The sequence below is a fragment of the Lucilia cuprina genome, chromosome 6 (genome assembly GCF_022045245.1).
Source record: "Lucilia cuprina isolate Lc7/37 chromosome 6, ASM2204524v1, whole genome shotgun sequence".
Classification (NCBI taxonomy): Eukaryota; Metazoa; Arthropoda; class Insecta; order Diptera; family Calliphoridae; genus Lucilia; species Lucilia cuprina.
Window position 1 is genome coordinate 28,456,229 of NC_060954.1, and position 6,000 is coordinate 28,462,228.

Consider the following 6,000-nt stretch of genomic DNA (forward strand, 5'->3'; position numbering starts at 1 on the left):
GGATTTTCATTCCTATTTTTGGGAATTGCGGGATGCCCTTTGACCTTTTCAATTTTTTTTGCATTTTCTTATTTGAAATGACAAATTTAACAAGCGTTGAAGATTTCATTGAGTTTTGTCCATAAATAAAGATTTTATCATATATTATATATTTGATAAATTTCTAAAACTATGATTTATATCAAAATTTTAATAGGGTCGCAGATAGCTTCAACAATTTAGTCCATATTTATCCCTTAATATCTTTCTTAGTTAGATATGGAAATTCTCGGCCCTTTACAAAAAATTTCAAGCCAATATATCAATTACATTCAAAAATATGTTCATTTAAACCTGTATCCTTTAATTTCATATTTTTCATATTTTAGTATTAAATATGACAGAACATGTTTAAATCTTATATTTACCTATTTTCTATTTGTTTGCTTATCCTTATAATTGAAAGGTTCTATTATGCTTAAATTTTCAGAAATTTATAACTATTTTTTACCTAATTTTTTTTCGACAGATCATTTCGTTCTGTTTCGTTTATGATCATGTAGGTAAAAATATACAGGTAATGATAATTTCGATTCATTCACTAATAAGAAATATCAATGACTGAATTACAGGTTATAGTAATATAGTCCTAAATGTTAATAGGTAGACAGTTCGAAATTTTTTACTTTGGAATACCTGAATCGGAAATGACAAGAATTGGTATATAAGTAAACTTCTCAGATTTTAAGTACCATATTTAATAAATCTACAATGAAGATTACATTAAAGTACGAAGAGTTGTGTTCCGTTTTATGGAGTGAGTGTATCTTCAAAAGGGCCAGAAAGAATTGAAGACATTTCAAATTATATAAAAACTACATATAGTAGAAAAGTAGACAAAAGAGGCATATTAGAAATTAAAAACTTTTTGATGTAAAAAGTAAGTCTGTGGATGGAAATCAAAAGAAATTTCGATTAAAATTTTGTAGTTGGATGGAAACTACTACGGAAATCTCAACTTACTAACTTAGTTTTTTCAATCTCAAATGAGGAAATTGCTGATACATTTAACGAAATGCTATAAATGGAATACCAACCTATGGATGCCGTACATATTGCAACTATTCTTCCTAATGCATCACCAAAACCACTTAAGCGAATTTTACTGAAGAGGAAGCAATAGCGCTTATGTTGGAACTGGGTCTCAGTCGAAATAAGTACCAAATATTAAGGAAAGCTCTGCATGAAAAAGGACACAATATATTACCATCATAGAAGGCGATCCAGGAAAAAAAAAACTATCCTACCATCACCTATTGCTGTTAATGATGTGGAAGCTTGTATTGATATATCATCTTTGCTCGAAAACACAGCATCAAGAATTGTGTCAGACTTTTCAGAAGACCAACTAAGGAAAATTCATAACTGTGATGTTGTCTTAATGTGTAAGTGGGGATGTGACGGTTTATCTGCACTTCCAGAATACAAACAAGCTTGTGGAAGTCGGACATTAGCAGACCACAAAAGTGTATTTATGTCATCATTAGTGCCATTATGAATTCGTTCATATTCCCTTAATCCATCATCGTCAAGCATCGGAAATTCATTTGAAGATATATGGATCAATACAACTCCGGGTTCAAAAAATTTTTGTAGACCCATTGGATTTGAATATATAAAGGAGTCAAAGAAAACAACAAAAGATTTAGTGGAATATTTAAAAGATGAAATAAATGCACTGGAGCCCATTTGCATAAAAATAAAGGAATTCTCTATTAACGTATCATATCAGCTAAGCTTAACAATGATTGATGGAAAGGTCAGCAATGCCATAACAGAAATATCTTCCTTCTGGAGATGCTCAATATGTAATGAGAAAAAGTCGCAATTCTCAAATATAAACAAAAGCAGAAGTATTAATGAAGAAGTCCTGTCTTTCGGAATTTCACCACTTCATGCCAGAATACGATTTTTGGATTACTTTTTACACGTAATATAGATGTGTGCCAGAGAATCTTACTAAATCAACAAAAAATAATGAAGAATTGAAAGAACTGAGAGCTGCGGAAAAAAGCAGAATCCAAGAAGAATTTAAAGTTCAGATGGGATTAAACATCGACAAACCACTTCCAAGTTGCGGTAGTACAAATGACGGTAATACGGCGAGAAGGTTTTTTCGTGATTTTGAAATTACTTCAAAAATAACTGGAATCGACAAGGAGTTGCTTCGAAGAGTTAACACTATTTTAATGGCACTGAATAGTAAACATAAAATTAATGGAAATCGATTTGGGGAATATACATCTGAAATTTCTAAATTACTTGTATCTCTGTATCCATGGAGGGAACTAACACCAACAGTACACAAAGTATTGTGTCATGGTCAAATAATAATTGTATCGAATATTCTTCCACTCGGAGAGTTAACAAAAGAAGCCCAGGAAACGAGGAATCGAGATTTTAAGCATGTTCAACTTTTCAGCTCAAGAAAATGCTCCAGGCAATCACAGAATGAAGATATTTTTAATAGTTTACTTCTATCGTCTGATCCTGTTCTTTCAACTATGCGAAAAAGATGGATTTGTTATGAAACTCTATCATTTCAAAACGAGGAAGATTTAAAGGACTTATATTACCTTCTGGATATGTATACCGATATGACAGATTATTTTATAGAAAATAAGTAGTGTTAGGAATTAACTATTTAATTATAAGTAGGTTGTAAGAATTAATTGTATTATGTTTAAGATAAACAGTTCGGTGGGCGGGAAAGGTGGTTTGTGTGGGGTGATTTAGGTGTTGTTGTGCGTGGCTCATAATAAAATTATATTTTTTTATTGTATATACAATGTTATAGTCTTTAATAAAATAATTAACTAAATAATTTTTAAAAATTGTCCAAATATTTTATTCAACACCAAATGTATGTTCTGTCATACTTAATACTAAAATATGAAAAATTAAAATTTAAATGAACATATTTTTGAATGTAATTGAGATATTGACTTGAAATTTTTTGTAAAGGGTCGAGAATTTCCATATCTAACTAAAAAAAGATATTAAGGGATAAATATGGACTAAATTGTTGTAGCTATCTGCGACCCTATTAAAATTTTGATATAAATCATAGTTTTAGAATTTCATCAAATATGTAATATATGACAAAATCTTTATTTATGAACAAAACTCAATGAAATCTTCAACGCTTGTTAAATTTGTCATTTCAAATAAGAAAATGCAAAAAAATTGAAAAGGTCAAAGGGCATCCCGCAATTCCCAAAAATAGGAATGAAAATCCCAAAAATGGGATTTTTACATTTTTGCCCATAGGGTCCACATTTCTTTCAGGGCTGGGAAAATACTTTTGGCGTAAATAGAAAACATATTGGATTTCCAAAACTGCTTTCAGTTTTCTGATCCCAGGTTTGGGATTTTAGAACATGTCGCCCAAAGTTGAAGTTTTGATAAAAAATAGGTCATATTCGGAAGGACGCAGTGGCAACATTTTCAAAAAATAGGACAAGTTTTTTACGCCAAAGCGTTCTGCGTAAAGATACCTTTTAGAAAACTATAAAATTGTTATATGTTCTTAAAGAAAATTTTATTTTATTAATAAAAGAGTTAAGACACATTTTGGGCAAAAAAACGGCAAAAATCTAAATTTTTTTTAATTCTTAAATTAAAAAACGTATATTTTTGGATCTGTAAATGATATTGATGTATATATATGTATATTATTGGAAATTTTGTTGTCTAACTAACAAGAAAAAATTGAGTCCATTTGGTCCAAAATTACGCCCGGTATTGAAAAAAAGGCGGACCAAGGTATGGAAAATTTTGTATCACTAAATTTTTAAATGCCTATAACTCGGATATTATAAGAGATAAGTAGTATGTCCAAGCATGTTTTTTCAAGATCTTGTCGAGCGCTTTCAGAAAATATAAAAATCTTGTATTTGGGTGAAAAACAAAAAAATGCGGGGTTCATATTCAAAACTTAAACTCGAATACTCCTTGGCTACGCTCACGCCAAATATTATCCCGATCGGATCAGCCGTTTAGAAATGCCAGATTTATTTCCAAAAAAATTCCATTCTGCCCCACTGTGTGGCGATAAATAGCAAGCATAAAGTGAACGCAACAAAATTTAAGAGTATTCTACAAAAGATTCTAAATTACTTTTGGAATTATATCCCTGGAAAGAAATGACACCTACAGTTCGCAAGATATTATGTCATGGAAAGGTCATCATAGAACATAATATTCTGCCTTTAGGAGAGCTTACAGAAGAACCCCAAGAATCAAGGAATAGAGACTTTAAGCATATTCATCAGTTTAGCTCAAGGAAGTGTTCTAGGTCTCAAAATGAATTCCCGGAATTCCCAAAAAAGTTTTAGAAAATCCCAAAAATTGGATTTTTTGGTTTTTTGCCTATTATATCCATAACAGGGGCGGGGTTATCGAAACCCGTTATAAAATGATTAAGAACATATTATAGTGCTCGATGAGTGCTTGTATTTGGGTGAAAAACAAAAAAATGCGGGGTTCATATTCAAAACTTAAACTCGAATACTCCTTGGCTACGCTCACGCCAAATATTATCCCGATCGGATCAGCCGTTTAGAAATGCCAGATTTATTTCCAAAAAATTTCCATTCTGCCCCACTGTGTGGCGATAAATAGCAAGCATAAAGTGAACGCAACAAAATTTAAGAGTATTCTACAAAAGATTCTAAATTACTTTTGGAATTATATCCCTGGAAAGAAATGACACCTACAGTTCGCAAGATATTATGTCATGGAAAGGTCATCATAGAACATAATATTCTGCCTTTAGGAGAGCTTACAGAAGAACCCCAAGAATCAAGGAATAGAGACTTTAAGCATATTCATCAGTTTAGCTCAAGGAAGTTTTCTAGGTCTCAAAATGAATTCCCGGAATTCCCAAAAAAGTTTTAGAAAATCCCAAAAATTGGATTTTTTGGTTTTTTGCCTATTATATCCATACCAGGGGCGGGGTTATCGAAACCCGTTATAAAATGATTAAGAACATATTATAGTGCTCGATGAGGAGATTCTATATACGATTTTTTTCTTTAATCGGAACTCAAATCCAAATTTCATGTCATCGGATTAACCGTTTAGAAGTTACCGAATTATTTCCCTCTTTTTTTTCCTATACCACTGTGCGTGGTCAACAAATAAATATTTCGACATGTTATACTCAGAATTGACAAATTTTGCAAAATTTGACGTCCCTATATTATGGGTTAAGAATGTCCGATTTTAGTAAAATTTGTAATATATATCTTATATTATCTGGTCTTAAATTCTCTGAAAATACTTTGTTTAAAATGTGCAAATGTGTAAAAAATTAATACTTATTCTACCAAAAAATGCGATTTTCCCGAAATCCGTAGAGATCAAATCGCAGGTACAGCTAAACTGTAAGAAGTATTGATCTATTTTTTTCACCGTTTTATTCACTTATCTGTTGTCCATAAATCCCCATGAGATGTAAACATTTTTAAATAAGTTTAACAAAGTTTCAAAAAAACAGAAAATTGAGATTTGAAACGGCTGTAGACAAAATCAAAATGTTTGACCGTAACTGACAAGTTTGCGTAATCCTATACTGACAAAAACTATTCAAGTAATTATAAATATATTTAAAGTAAGAACATGTTTTTTTAGAACATATCTAAAAAATAATAAGCATTCTGAAATGCTTATTATGTGCACATTTGATATTTTCCCCTTGCAAATGCACTTGGAAACTTCAGAGCTGTTGCGGCACCTGTTAAAGTTATCGTATCAGCCTAATTTTTTGTATGATATAGTTTACAACCCAGAGAACAATTCTAGAGCGGGTGGGGGTGAAGGACAAAATTCGCAACTTTTTTGGAACACTCTAATGTATATGAAGTTTATGTTATCCCAAAAAATCACGGAATTGTAATTTTCTAAATCCCGAATCCCGTGATTTGTAAAGCCCAGTCCCGTCATACGCCTATTGATCTC

General features: G+C 31.3%; 1 protein-coding gene across 6 annotated transcripts in view; it reads right to left on the minus strand.

The window, feature by feature from the left end:
- LOC111688226 (maternal effect protein staufen) overlaps positions 1 to 6,000 on the minus strand; it is a 261,139-nt gene that overhangs the window by 132,863 nt on the left and 122,276 nt on the right. The gene's annotated exons all lie outside the window — the stretch shown is intronic.